Consider the following 16,097-nt stretch of genomic DNA (forward strand, 5'->3'; position numbering starts at 1 on the left):
CTGGGTGAGAATAGCAGAGCCCACAGTCTTAAATTATCACTATAACTCTTCATAAATAATAGCTGACTTTCAATCTAAAATAAGAACCTTGCTAAAAAATAAGAACCAAACATCAAAAGAAAATAAATACAAAAAAACAAAAACAGAAAAAAATACATACAAAATAGTTACAAAAAAAAAAAAAAAAGACAGGAGACCCAGGTAATGAAGTTATAAAACATGACTTTAAAATAATTGTGATTAATGTGTGCAAAAAAATAAACTGTGATGGAGAATTTCAGTAGAAAATCACAAAGAAAGAACCAAATGGAACAAAACACACTGAATAACAAATTAAGATGAGTTTAAACCACTAATTTGATTAGTACTTTATTAAAATTTAGAAGTATTGACATTTTTAGAGTCAGCTACAAGTTTCTGTATCTGAGAAACGAGTGAGCTTGTAGTAAGCACTCCCTTTCAAGCTGTTAGCCAATTTACAATTTTTTAATACACTGTTTGGCCCTCTTTATAATTCCAATCCTTTTTGATTTACTGACAAAGTTGGTTAATTTCTTATTATTATTATGGATTAAAATAATAGCCATGTTCTTAATCTTAACTGTGTATAGAAAATATCCTTATATATTCATGTTTTCCTATGTATTAAAATCAGTAAAAACTAAACATAAACTTATATTCCCCCATTTGGTACTGTACTTTCCTTTTTGTATACTTTAGCTTTCTCTTTTAACCTTCACCGTTAGTCATGACTTCCCACAAATCCAGCCAGTTTTAACTGGCTGTTATTATTATTATCACTATCACTGATAATAATAATGTTACTCCCCTTTAATTCACCTCTTTTTATTAATTTCTCTGGTATTCTTAGAAACAGTCTTGTTTCCTGGTAACCACAGTATGTTCCAGAGTTATCCTGATTGTCTCTTACTCTCAGACAGTAGTTTTCAATCTGAGGCAAGTTTGCCCCACAAGGCACATTTGGCAATGGAGTCATTTGGTTGTCTCAGCTGAGCTGGAGCACATGGGGGCTGTGGGGGAGGGGGAGAGCGAGGGGGAGGGGGTGGTGCTTCTGGCATCCAGAGGGCAGGGGTCAGGGATAGTGCTAGACATCCTGCAAGGCACAGGACAGCCCCTGTGAATTAACATTTGGCCTCAAATGCCAATAGCACAGAGGTGGGGACCCTGATCTAAGACATGGAATCAAATAAACTCCAAAGAATTCTTGTTCTTTTTTTAAGGTGTAAGTGTTTCAGAGACCTGAGCGTGGAGGGGACCAGTTATTGCAGCATGAGCATGCTGCCACCACTATTGCTAGGCTGATAAATTTTTCTAGAGGTTGAGCTCAAATTTATAATTTACAAGTTATCTCATCATATCTGATATACCACCTTTCTTATAATACGCCATTTTCTCAGCCACTAAGACTTCCCCTGCATTGGTAAATACATTCTTGTGATCAAGTCAAAAGTGACCCATTTGAGGTAGTTTTCGTACAGTGGCTCTGCCGGTTAACACAACGACAGGATTTGCTCTTGTTTCCTCATCCTTCAAGGAAGTGTAATTACAAAGAAAACTTGAAGTACTTTCAGAAATCTCTTCCTATTGATAATCTTTCCGCAGATAAATATCACCACGATCTAGGTCTTCTTGGTTGCAGACAGCTTGTTATCAAAGTAGCCAGTTCAAAAAATAATAGTAGCTTTGATCTTTGGAGTAAATAATGGAACTGTTAGAAGAATACCAAAACAAAACTCTCAAACTAGGTTTGGGAAATCAATTTTGGATATATTTTCAAGAAAATGTCATATATGAGCAAATTCCTGCCATTCAGATTCTAATAAAGGGAATACAGACTTTCCTTGCCTTCTCAAAGACAGAACCCAACGGAGAATAAGGAAAGCTTGAAAGTCTTAATTCATGATGCAATTATCTTTTAAAACAAACCAGTTAACTCAGTTTCCACCCTCAATAGATTTGCTTCTTCTTCAGTGTTCACACACACATTCAAATGCATATTCTTCCCCATGTTTCAAACACACATACATGAACACACACACACACACACACACACACACACACACATACACACCCTCTTACTATCCCAGTCTTTAGAGTTTATAAATCAAACATTCTGTAGAACATGCATGTTTTATAGTCTTCCCCAACCTAAAAGGGAGGCAGAGAACCAGTTAGATTCCAACTTACTATTGAAAACTTATTTCAAGACAATTTGTTTGGTAACCAAGCCACTGTTACAGTCTGGAGCTCTCTCCTGAAAAGATGAATGAGACAAAACAAGCCCCTGATGGGCTTCAGGACGGTTGCCTTGGGGAGCAGGTTGCAGTTTGAAGTGTGACATCTGTTTTCTTTTACTTCCCTGAGATTTTCATTTTTTCACCATGAAACTGAAGCAATCTTCATCAGCAGCTGCATATTCAGCACATAAAATGGACAAAACAATATCTACAGATGAGAGTTACCAGCCAGCCTCTAATACACAAACATGGCATTCAATATTCACCCTCAACTTCAGGAGAAAGATGACTAAAAATTACAGTCACAGAATAGTAAAAAATAATAAGGGCAGGAAACAAACTTAAGCTCTTCTTTGTCAGTTATATACCATGCCAGTATGTATTCAGGAATGGCTGTTTATACAGGAAAAAATCCTCAATTCAACGTGCATGTTGTGTGTTAGATAATTAGGATGAGAGAAACAGATGCATTTTAGAAGGTCATCAATTCCAGCTAGAAAGGAGAGTGAAGCAATTTATAAAGTAATCATGCACCATGGAGGATAATGCCAAACTGCATGATAGATGATAGATGATAGGTAGATAAATGATAGATAATAGATAGATAGATGAGATAGATAGATAGATAGATAGATAGATAGATAGATAGATAGATAGATAGATAGATACAGAAGGAAGGCCTCATCAAATCCTTACAACTATGCAAGGCAAGTTTTATTATCCAGATTTTAAAGATGGGAAAACAGAGACTAAGAAAGTTGAAATGACTTGGCTCAGAGCTTAAATTCAATCCTACATTAGTCTAACTCTAAAACCATGATCCTCTTTTTATGTCAGGGAATCCACAGTGGAAATCAGGATAAAAAGTATATATTCTGGAAAAGATGTGTGTTCACTGAAATGGATTTATACATATGAACTAAGCATTGGAGCCTGTGCTAATAAATGTTTCTAAATGGAAACAAGATGGATAAATACTACCTCACTTTATTACATAATTGGATTTTGGATACTGGGTTTAACCAAAATGAACAGAGGGGTAAAATAATAGATTTCATGTGGAATGATGATAGACTGAGTTGTGGAGATAATATAACTGGCTATAAATTGGACTAGTTTATAGTTTTAATTGACTGTTTCATGAAAGTTTTCATGAAAGCTCTAGAAAGCAAAGTACGATAGTGACATTTGTGGGAAAAGATACTTTCAGTTTTGGAATTTAGTCACTGGCAGCATGTATCTATGCTCCACATTGTACTCCAGGGACCATTACTCTTAAAACAAAATAGGACTCCAAGATGCAAATCATTTGGAGAAACACTGATTTAATAACACAGGAAATTTCTTTATTGCATGTATATAAATGCAAATCTCCAAGAAGATGAAGTCCGCTAGGATGCCCAAACATCCCTGTCCATAGGATACCGGTTTCATAGAACACATAGCACTACATGTTTTCCCTAAGGAAAAACGGGAAATGCTTGTCTAAGCAGTTGTTGGCTAAGAAAAAGTTCGATGGGAGTTAAGAATATACAAATTGAGAAGAGCATTGCATTGCTCAACAACCTTCACAAGTTGTTGTGTCTTACTTAATTCTTCCACCTTCAGGCCTGAGCACAACTGGGGAGTGCTCAAGAGCCATTAACATGAGATTCTCATTTTCTTCATTCTCCATACACAACTACTTTAAACTTCACTAGAATTAAAGGATCCAAACTGAGGATAATTGACCTCATAATTACAAATGGCTTAATGTTTCCTTTTCTCCTCAAATTAAAAGTAGGAGCCCATTCCTTCTACCTGATTTCATTTTAACAACTTCCTATGGATCTTTGGGGAGATGGGAGGAAATCACGGGGAAAGGATTTTGAAGCTCAGTTGGCATAAGTGTAGATTTAAATATTTTCATCTTGATAGATTTGGGGTATGTTCTATGCATTTGATTTTAGTTCATAGACTGCTCCCAAAGTGTCCAATAAATGATTTGGGGTAACTGTTAGCATGGGAAAGTATACAAGTTCTAAGGACATGCATGAAGAGTTATGGAAGGATAGAATTTTGCTTTCAGACCTCCTTGCCTTCATCACAACCTTGAAAGGATTCTTTGCCCTCCACCCAAGGTTTTCATAATTCTCAGAGGCAGTTCGTCTAGTACATTGATTCTGATTATGGAAAATAAGACAATAGCTGAGAAAATTAACATTAATTGAGTACTTCCTGTGTACTAGGAGCACTGTGCCAAACACCTCCCCAAAATTATCATTTTAATCCACATCACAAGCCTTCAATGTCAACATCATTGACCTCATTTTAGACCCAGAGAGGCAATTACCTGAGTTACAGGCTGGGAGGGGCAGAGAGAGGTGTCTATCCCTAATTTGTTTGATTCTAAAGTACATGTACTTCTGGTATAAAACAGCCTTCACTGAAAGGGTGGTCTTAATCCTTGGGTCCACTTTATTGTCTATGATAAGAAGAGAAGGTAATAAGAAAGAATACGAGTTGAGAAATAAAACTATTCATTTCTCAAAAGGAACATGTCAAAAGTCATTGACTTCACCTCAGCCCAATTACCCCCAAAAGCATAATCCAGAACCTAAGTATTTAAGTGAATTTATTCTGCTGTACATCATGGCCCGGGACATTGTAGATTTGGCGATGAAATTCAATAACCCCCACCCTCAAGAGCTCACAGGATAATGGGAAGACACAGGCGAATCTCCTTTTCCCATTAAACACCAATAGAGTCTAATTTGCAGTAATTTAAAGCCAAATGGATTTTAGTTTTTCCTTCTGATTGACATAGTAACAAGCATAAATTGTAGAACTCCATAAACTTTTACATATGCTTACACATGTGTAATGACCACTTAAATTGAGATATAGATCATTCCTAACATTCCAGAAGGTTCCCTCAGGTCCCTCCCACTAACACTGTTCTGGAAAGTAACCATTGGTTTTTCTCACCACAGATTAATTTTGCTTACTCTTGAATGTCATGTAATGGACTCACACAATAAATGCTTTTTGAATATGGCTTAATTTACTTAACCTTATATTTATGAGAACCACCCACACTGCGCATAAAACTGTAGTTGTTCTTTCTCAATGCTGTCTACTGTATAAACACACCACAATCTCTTTATCCATCATACTGTTGATGTACTATGGTTGTTTTCTGTTTAGGGTTATTATTAATAAAGGTGATATAAACAGTCTTCCATATGTCTTTTAGGGGAATTGCTAAGCCATAGAATAGGGATGCTTAGCTTCAATATTCTTCCAAGCAATATTCCAAGGATATTTATACAAAGCCGTGTTGCCAAGGTACATTCCTACCAGCAATGGTGAGAGTCCCAGTTGCTCCATGTCCTCACCAACTTTTGGTATGGTAGTCCCTTTAATTTAGCCATTCTAATGACTGTGTAGAGGTATATTTCTGTGGTTTAAGTTTACACTTCCCTGTGGACTAATGAAGTCAAGCACCTTTTCAGAAGCTTATTGATTATTCCGGTTTCCTTTGTGCGAAGTGTCTGTGGAAGTCCTTTGAAGCAGGAGTGAGGCAGCTTGTGAGGAGCCAAATTCATTTGCAACTTCACATTGCCTAAGATTTACTAAAAGTCACTTTTCTTCTTTCCAGTGCTTCCCTATCCTCAATTCCTCTCCCTCCCCTCAACCCCACTCTGCACACCCACTCCCCCACTCCCCACCCAGGGATACCAGACTGTGAAGAGCTGGTATCAGCTAGAGACTGAAAACTATATTTCAGGCTCAACAGGAAAACCCAATTTTGTTCAGAAAACTGAAATAGATTATGATACTTCAGAAGGGTTCAGCTCTGCCTGCTTGTTTCTTGCTTAATGCCCGTTTCGTATCTCTATTACAGCTCTGTGATTTACCATCCTGGCATAAAAGAACCGAGTGGATTCTCTATCTCCCACTGAGCTGGAAATATAGCATTACATATATTTAAAAAACCTAAATCACCGTGAACCCTGCAAAAAAAATATCCCGAATATTGATTTAAACATGCATTTTTGCAACATGCCTCCCTGCATGCTCTGGGGAACATAAAGTGACCCATAAATATTCTGGAAGAATCACTCATTTTCTATTCTTCTGTCATCCTGAGCCACACAACCATTCTTCCCCCTGGGCTCCCAAGATTTCAAATCCACGGCAAGAAGGCTGAGAGAAGAAGGTTCCAGTTTAAGTAGACTGCTGCAGGCCTTCTTGTGACAGTGCTGTCTTATCTCCCTTCAGGCTATCTCTAAAAGTAATAATAAGCAGTAGTTTCTCCCCACATCCCCCTTCTCCCATAGTAGAGGGTTCAAAGAAGTACTGGTATTAATTCATTAATTCCACCACAGCCGTGTAAGGTAAGGAAGAGTCTGGTACCCTGGTTTCTAAGGACTTTGAGGAATTCATGGTCCCAGGTTATGGAGTAACACAGACTGAGAATGGCTTCATGAAATCCACTACCTCACCGAGCTGCAGAGCGGTAAGATGTTGGAGCTGGAATGAGCCATAGGGTGGAAAACACTTATTTTCAGGGAGAAGCTCAGACCCAGGAGCTTGGAGGCTGTCCATGGTTGCACAGAGAAAGCCTTGAGGGTCCCACCCCAGATCACTGGGGGTCTTAGTCACTGAAATAGGACAGGACCCAGGTTTTCTGATTTTCAATCCAATGATCCAAGAGGTGAGACATCAACATCAAGAAAAAGAGGCATGAGGAAGAAAACTATAATCACCCTTAAGATTCCAACGTAGTTCAATCAAAGTCTGCTTCAAGATTTTGGAAGAACCTTTGCCTCGGGCAGATGGAACAAGGAAGGAGTAGTAGATCAGCACCCAGGTCTGCCGGCGCCAAGTCCACTCTGAACCACCCCTTCTCTGCTGCTAAGTAAATATTTGAAGTCCTTTATCATGTTCTAAGAAAGCACTTGGGAATTTTCTTTAAGATTCTAGAAAACTAGACAAGTGGCTTAAGGGTGTGGAAAAAAGACTTCTTTTTTTTCATTTCATAAACTTTTTCCTGCTTGAATATCTGTTACCCATTATGCACATATTACTTTAATTGTTAAGAGAAAGGAAAAAGATGTGGTTCACATATTTTAAGGATTTTCCCTAACTGTAAAATGTCATTTTGTTAAAAGAAAAGACTAAATTTTCCTAGCTCGCAATTTGTGCCCATGCTCCCATGAGAGCACTATTTTATCTTCCTTGGTGTACACCCAGTCTCCCACCCCATATCCTCTGAATATATTTTTCATGTATCCTGTGGGTTTATTATGTGACAATTACAGCTAAAAATATGCCTGCTTCTGCTCACTCCCAGTTTATTAGTTTTGTAAGCTCTCACCCCCTGCAATCATTTTATTATGAAGAATTTGCAGAGGCATTTGTGGTCCTTGTTCACTCAAGGGACACTTTATTGATCACCTGCTATGACCTCACGACCCTGCCACCCAGAAAAGCGGACGTATGAACAGCATGTCACTGTGCGGTCGGGGAGCCCAGGAGCAAGTACCCTTGAGTCACTCCACCCTGGAGTGGGGAGGCCTGGGGTCTCCCTTTGCCCAGAACAGCATTGCTCTCCTCACCCTGCCTCTGAGCACGGGGCCCCGTTGTCACGTCCCCGAGCTGCAGGAGGCCGGGAGGCTGCCTCACCCTCTCCGCAGTGAGCTCGGGGGGCATGTCGAAGGTCCCCGTGGTGGAGAGGGTGTAGGTGGCTGCGAAGAGATCCAGACCTATGACAGAGGAGGGGGCAAGGCAGGTGGACAACCTCAGAAAGACCTCGGGGGAGCCCAGGTCCTTCCAGACATGGTCCTCATTTCCTCAACTTCCCCCGGGGAGGCAGCCTCCTGCAGCTCAGGGACATGACAACGGGGCCCTGTGCTCAGAGGCAGGGTGAGAAGAACAATGCCGTTCTGGGCAAGGGGAGACCCCAGGCCTCCCTACTCCAGGGTGGAGTGACTCAGGGGGACCTTTGCAAAGGACTTACCCTCTTTACTAAAAGAAGAAGCAGAACAGAGCACTCCCACCTGACTTCAGCTGTGGCTGCGGCAGGATGTTCGTTCCAGTTGCTGGCTCAGCACCCCTGAAGAGCGCATGCTCCAGAACAAAGGGCGCGGGGAGTACACACCGTGCCCTGTGTGAGGCCCAGAGAGCGTTTGCATCCCGCAACCCCCCAGGAATTTATCGCAGGCAGTTCAAGGGGTTGTTGGGGACTGGGAAGGGACTGGGGCGGGGTGCTTCTGGAGGGCCACAGAATTTTATTTCTTGATCTGGGTGTGGTCACTGGCTGCGCTCACTGTGCCATCACCATAGGCTATATACCCGTTATATGTACTCTTTCTAAAGGTGCTGCACTTCCATTTTATTTGAAGATTAAGAATGAAGGAAGAGTTAAAACAAATCAGGCATTTAAATCCTGATGCACCTCTTCATAAGCTCCATTCAATATAATCAACCGTTCATCTTTTCCCAAAATCTCCAGGAAGATTCTCATACTTCTAAATAGCAATAGCCAGCCTTTCCTGAACAGTAACCATGTGTCAGGCAAGCCTTCAAGGGAGTTACATGTATTTATTTCATTAATCCTTACAACACTTTATGAGTGGAATGACCATACCTCTTTCTGGTTTGGGTGTCATTCCAATTTACGTCTGTTACCCAGCAAAATTATTAACAGCTCCCACACCCCCAGCCTTTATTCTCAAAAGTACCTAGGGTTAAAGAACAAATTGTATATTCACCCTACCTGAGGTGGGAATCATTATTCCCACCTTTTTTTTTTTAATGACACAGAAAAGGTGGGTAATTTCCCCAAGTCACAGAGCTACTAAGTAGTACAACAAGAATTTGAACCAGGGTCTCATACCTCACCACTAGGATATACTGCCTTTCTTGTCCAAATTTCATTACCCTTGAGATTCAGAAATTTCCCACTATCTAACCTTTCTTCGTCTTCTGCAACTTTGACCTATCTTCTGTTTCCTGGCATTTCCTGAAAATAATAAAGCTGCCCATCCCCCAGAGTGAGCCCCACCCCCCCTTTCTCAGCTGGCCCACCTCGAATGTTAGGAAAATGAGGGGAGTTGATCTTCTCCCCTCTCTTTTGAAAATAATATAAATATGCTCCTTTTCCCATTTACATGTTTCCTCTTTCAAAATGCATTTTCCAAGGCTCTAGTCATGTCTGTGGATCTTTTTCCCATTTTTCCATCCATTCATTCACCAAATTACTCAGTGAACCCCTACTATGTGGCTGGCACTGCTGGCTTAGCTGGCCATCAGGTGGTAGGACAGATGATACTAGACATACAATGACGCAGACAATTATTCGCTGCCATTGTGGTGAGGGCTGTGAAGGGTGGAATGTAGCACTTGACCTGATGGGCACTGGACTGGTAACAGTAGCTAGAATAGAGTGAAAGATATATTCTTGGTAGAGAGGAGAGTATATGCAGAGACTCTGACAATAGAAGGAGTTTGGACTGGACCAATGAACAGCCCGTGTGGCTGGAGTCTGCAAAAGGGAGAGAGTGGTGCCAGGGAAGGCTGGGAAAAGATGCAGGGGCAGCTGGACCTTACAGAGCCTACATAGGCCAGGAATGGAGTTCAAAGTGCAATGGAAAGTAACTGGATTCATTTAGCAGGAGAATGGCCTAATACTTTCTCCCTACAATGCTTTAACTCCTAGCTTTCAAATCATTGAATACTCTAAGTGAAGAGGGAAGCCACCTCCATTCATCCATGGATCCCGAGAGTGTAGAACATTTTTAACATATTTTAAGAACAATTCTACAAATGAACAGCCTATCCCAAATGTCCTTGGTTACCAGAAACTTCTGTATCTTTTTTGGTAACACATTGCCAACTTGTCTCCAGAGACAGAATTTGTCCAAAGTCCTGGATCACAGCCAGCCACTGCATAATTCCAGTACTCACTGTGAAGTCTACTCCTGTGCTCAGGAGCACTATTTATACAAACAAGAGAAGTGCCCCCCACAGTTGTACAATGCAATGGCCCTGCTTAGGTTCAGCGTCTCTCTACTGAGGCTTGTATATGTTCTTGTCTTCATACTTGTACCTTTATTCATGAATCTGTGTCCTTACCTTATTCTAAAAATGATTTAAGAAGTCTTATAAGGATAGAGAAAATATAATGAGATAACAGAAAAAGAATATAAATTCAAAGGAAGATGAAAATAAAAGGAAAAATAAGAACAGAGCCATAGAAATTATTCAGGACTAAGATTATTACAAAAATACATTCTTAGAGTTTTCTACACTTGGCTTGAAGCTTTCTGGATTTTCAATATTGTTAGAATTTGAGGGGACTAATTATTCTGACCCTTAGTCAGAAGGTCCAGAAACCAATTAAGAAATAGAGCTGGGAAGCAAACAAAAATGTTCTTTCTGTTCTTAGCTGGGAAAGCTGGATTGGAGAACTGGGCTTGGGTCTGAGAACCAAAATATTCTTCCCCGTGAAGCATACTGACTTCCCCTCAGCCACGGGTAGAAGAGGGAACAACTGCCAACTACCCCCTCCCAGGAGCAGAACCCACCAGTCAGAGCACCCACCACCAGCAGGAAGCAAATACAGAGAATAAAAACAACTCTGGCCTAAGGGTAGGTGGTCCAGGGAGCACTGAGAAGCTCATACACCAGCAGAAGCCATCATTCCAAAGTCACCAGTCAGTTAAATGACCTGCAACCCTGAGAAGGAGGATATGAACGGCAGTGCAGGATGGAAGCATGTCTACAATCACTCCTTTTCCATACTGCTCAGGTACACAGCTCTTTGCTGGTCTGACCTAAGCAAGTGCATATTTTGCATTCCTTCTCAAGTATTTATGTGCATACAGATTACCCAGAGATCTTGTTGAAATGCCAATTCTGATACATGGATCTTGAGTGGGGGTTGAGAGTCCATATTTCAACAAGCTGATGCTGCCTTCCACATCTGGAACAGGGGTCTTTGACCACTGTCAAGAATTCCACACAGAATCTTGAATTCAGGGCATCTGTGAACTTAGGTGATAAAAAATACACATCTTTATTTTTATTGACTTCTAACTTATCCCTCCCCGTGCCTTGAGAATATGTATTTCAAAGGGGTGCTCAAAGGGTTAAGTCAGACAGAGAAATATAAATACCATATGATTTCACTTAGATGTGGAATCTAAAAACAAAATAAAGTAACAAAAAAGAAACAGACTCATAAACACAGAGAACAGACTTGTGGTTGCCACAGGGGAGGGTGGTGAGGGAGTGGGTGAAATAAGCAAAGGGGACAAAGAGGAACAAACTTCCAATTATAAAATAAAGTCATGGGGAATAAAAGTACAGCATAGGGAATATAGTCAATAATATGGTAATATCTTTGTATAGTGACAGCTGGTAATTTAACATAGTGAGAATTTCATATAGTATAGAATTGTCAAATCACTATGGTGTACACTTGAAACCAGTATAGTAATATATGTCAGCTAGACTTTCATTTAAAAAATTAACTAGACAATAAGGCATCCTATGGTATGGGAGAATATATTTGTAAATGACATATCTGACAAGGGGTTAACATCCAAAATATATAAAGAACTCAGATGCCTTAACACACAAAAAGCAAATAACCCTATTAAAAAATGGGCAGAGGATATGAACAGACAGTTCTCCAAAGAAGAAATTCAGATGGCCAACAGACACATGAAAAGAAGCTCCACATCACTAATTATAATGGAAATGTAAATTAAAACCACAATGAGATATCACTTAACATCAGTTAGGATGGCCAACATAGAAAAGAATAGGAACAACAAATGTTGGCGAGGATGCGGAGAAAGGGGAACCCTCCTACACTGCTGGTGGGAATGTTAACTAGTTCAACCATTGTGGAAAGCAGTATGGAGGTTCTTCAAAAAACTCAAAATAGAAGTACCACTTGACCCAGGAATTCCACTCCCAGGAATTTACCCTAAGAATGTAGGATCCCAGTTTCAAAAAGACATATGCACTCCTATGTTTATCACAGCACTTTTTACAATAGTCAAGATAGAGAAGCAACCTAAGTGTCCATCAGTAGATGAATGGATAAAGAAGATGTGGTACATATGCACAATGGAATATTATTCAACCATAAGAAGAAAACAAATCCTACCATTTGCAACAACATGGATGAAGCTAGAGGGTATTATGCTCAGTGAAATAAGCCAGGTGGGAAAAGACAAGTACCAAATGATTTCACTCATCTGTAGAGTACAAGTAAGAACAAAGAAAAAACTGAAGGAACAAAACAGCAGCAGAATCACAGAACCCAAGAATGGACTAACAGTTACCAAAGGGAAAGGGACTGGGGAGGTTGGATGGGAAGTGAGGGATAAGGGGGGAAAAGAGGGCATTACGATTAGCACACATAATGTAGTGGTGGGGGAGAGACACGGGAAAGGCAGTATATACAGAGAAGACAAGTAATGATTCTATAGCATCTTACTATGCTAATGGACAGTGACTGTAATGGGTATGTGGGGGGGACTTGGTAATAGGGAGAGTCTAGTAACCATAATGTTGTTCAAGTAATTGTACATTAATTATATCAAAATAATAAATAAATGAATGAATGAATGAACAAACAAACGAATGAATGAATGACTAAAAAAAAAACTGGTCAGTCAAGAATCACCTGATCAGCACTGGTTAGGTAATCTGCTTGACAGACCCCAGCCACTATCTCCTAAAGGAAAGTGACCTTGAAATAACCAACCTGCTTTTTTGCCGAGTGTAACTTCTTTGTTCCTGCTTTGTGTATGTGGTGGGGACTTGATAATGCGGGGAATGTAGTAACCACAATGTTGCCTATGCGATTTTATATTAATAATATAAAATTTTTTTTAATTGTATAAAAAAAAATAACTAGAAACAAACAAATAAAAGTATACAGAGCAATGCCTGGCTCCGATTGACTACCTTGCAGGAAGTGCTGGCTGCACCAAGAATATGGGTGCTTTATGCAGAGATTCAACTGAACAAGCATGTGTTCAGTGTCCACCAAGGAGACAGAGACGGACCCGGGAAAATCCCTGCTCTTAGAGTCCACAGGCTGAGTAGGAGAGGCGGCAAGCTGCAAAATGAAAACAGGCAGAGGCACAGCAGAGTAGGCGCTGTGGGAACCCAGCAGAGAGGACTCCTGGCTGGGCGTGAAGGAGGGAAGAAAGCTTCTTGAATCCTCATAAAACACCTGCTGTATCATTCTAAGGCAGGCAAAGGCATCCCATTTCCTCCTGGCTGCTGCTGCTTCTGATTTCTTGCTTAAATTCCCCACAAAGCTCCGCATGCCTTGTAGAAGCTCAATAGCCAGGCTCCTCATTAGCATTTTTCCATTACAGAGCTATTCCATCTAGAAGCCACTCCCCTAGACACTGGCCTTCCACAACATCAGACCCTCTGGTAGGGGTCCACACAGTCCAGTACTCTGCCAGGACAAGCAGGGAGCCAGGCAGCATGCCAGTGCCATCCATTCTGCATGAGCCTGCTGCTGTCACCCAGCCTGCAGGGCGCAATGGGCACATTTCCTGCAGGACAGCCCAGCCACCAACACATGCATGCCCAGCATTAGGGGACTCCTAAACATTTTTGTCAGACCAAGACAAAATGTTTTGATGATGGCAGTATCTCCCATTTGCAGACTTGACTGTGCCAGGCACCACGCAGTGCCTCCCTCCTATACCAGTCTGTAACAAAACCGCCGTAACAAAACCACAGCTGGATGGCATGAGCCACAGGAATTTATTTTCTCACAGGTTCTCTCATGATGAATTTCTCATAAGGCCAGAAGTCCAAGATCAAGGTGTCGGCAGGGCTGCTGCCTTGGGAGGCCTCTCTCTGAGGCTTGGGGACAGCCGCCTTCTTGCCACACCCATGCATGGCCTTTCCTCTTTGTGCATTCTGTCCTAATTTATTCCTCCTTATAAGGACACCTGTCACACTGGATTAGCCCACCCCAATGACCTCACCTTAACTTAATCACTTCTTTAAAGATCTTTTCTCCAAATATGGTTCAGGCTGAGGCTCTCAGAGTTAGGATATATGAATTACAGGGCCACACAATTTAGCCCATAACACTGCCTATCCTACAGGGAGTTGCTGTGTATGAAAGACTGAGTAATTTGCCTATGGCCACACCACCAGGGGAGCAGATACTTGGAGCCAGGGCACTTGGAGTTCACAGCCGGCGCTTGGTCCACAGTACCAGCTCCTTCCTGGCGTGATCCCTGGACTCACCCCAGAATCAGATTCCTAGGCAAGGGAGCTTGAGATTCTGCATTTTTACAAACTCCCTGGATGCACCACAATATGAGAACCTCTTCATCACACCACACAGACTCCTACTACCCCTCCTTTCCTGTCCCTGTCCGTTTACCTACTGTCAAGGACTGCGGGAACCTGAAGTGCAGTGCCTATTCCTAGGGCCACATGTGATCCCCTAGAGGGGTACATCTGCAGAGGACATGACACTGATGTTTGCTGCCCAGGCAGGTTGTAGGGCCCCTGTCCCTCGACCTCCCCATGGTATCCCCTGCCTTCCTCCCAGCTGCAACCTCCCGCACTGCTCCAGAGGACCCTGATGGGCTTCACCAGCACATAAAAGCTTGAGTTGCTCCACCAGAGATCCAGGTCACGGACAGCAACTCAGATGGAAGCAGACTTAGAAGCAGAGCCCAGCTAACCTCCCTTCCCCTGCCCACTCCCCTCAGCCTTCAGGGCTCCCTCAAAACTCAGTCTGAAAACCACTGCTAGAGGCCATGCACATGGATTATCCTGGCCTAGTCTGTTTTGTTGTTTAACAACTTCACTGACGTATGAATGAATTACAACTACACATGAAGTGGACAACTTGATAAGCTTCGACTCATGCATGCACTCACAGAACTGCTGCCACCTCAAGGGACCAAGCACCTACATCACACCCTACATTTCTTCCTGGACACTTGTAACCCCTCTCTTATCCCTACCCATCCCCCTTGTCTCCCACCCCTTACCTCCATGCCAGGCAAAACCATTGTTTGCCTATTTCAATTTAAATTCATTATAATTAAATGCAATAAAAAATCAGGCCTGCGGTAGCACTTGCCATATTTCAAGTGTGCAATCGCCACATGCGGTGGCCACACTGGATACAGAGACAGAACATCTCTACTGTCACATGTCCTAAGGAACAGTGCCACCCTGGAGATTAGAGCCTCCTCCCTTTGATAGTGTTAGATAAAAGCAGCCCAAATTTCTTCCCAGGCGCCCATTTCTTTAAGTCACTTACTGCTATTGGGAGCTTTTCAGGGGCAAAACTTCTAAGCATTTAGTATTTATTTCACTAAATAAGCACAATGGCCCTGTGCAATAGGAACAATTTATGTCCTCTTTTAATAAATGAGAAAACGGAGGCCTAAGGGGGCCAAGTGGGTGAGAGAGCTGGTATGGCTTCCAAGCTGTGCCCTTAACTTTGCATTATTTCAGGGGCAGCAGGGCCAGGTGGTAGATGCTTTGACCCAGGTTACAGTCCCGGCTCCACGAGCTGTGTGAACTTTGGCAGGTCATCAGTTATCTATGCTTCTGTGTCCTTGTCTGTAAAGCAAGGATAATAATAACATGTACCCCATATGGCTGTTGTGAGGATTGAATAAGCTAAAATACACAACACATTTAGGATGGTGCCTGGCGCACCGGTAGGTCTATATTTTATAGACCCTATTTTCTTATTTTATACCCTTTCCCTCACTCCCATCCCAACCTCTTTTGTGCAACACACTGGTCTCTCGGAAATAGAAGCACATGTTCTGA

At 41.7% G+C, this 16,097-nt stretch overlaps 1 long non-coding RNA gene across 1 annotated transcript in view; it reads right to left on the minus strand.

Moving 5' to 3' along the window:
- Positions 1–15,554: 15,554 nt before the first annotated feature.
- The window catches only part of LOC140846607 (uncharacterized), a 41,273-nt gene continuing 40,730 nt past the window's right edge, over positions 15,555–16,097 (minus strand). The window contains exon 3 of the long non-coding RNA XR_012125899.1: positions 15,555–15,881. This is a non-coding gene — a long non-coding RNA (uncharacterized lncRNA). The remainder of the gene's footprint in view (positions 15,882–16,097) is intronic.

The sequence above is a fragment of the Manis javanica genome, chromosome 15, assembly GCF_040802235.1.
Source record: "Manis javanica isolate MJ-LG chromosome 15, MJ_LKY, whole genome shotgun sequence".
Classification (NCBI taxonomy): domain Eukaryota; kingdom Metazoa; phylum Chordata; class Mammalia; order Pholidota; family Manidae; genus Manis; species Manis javanica.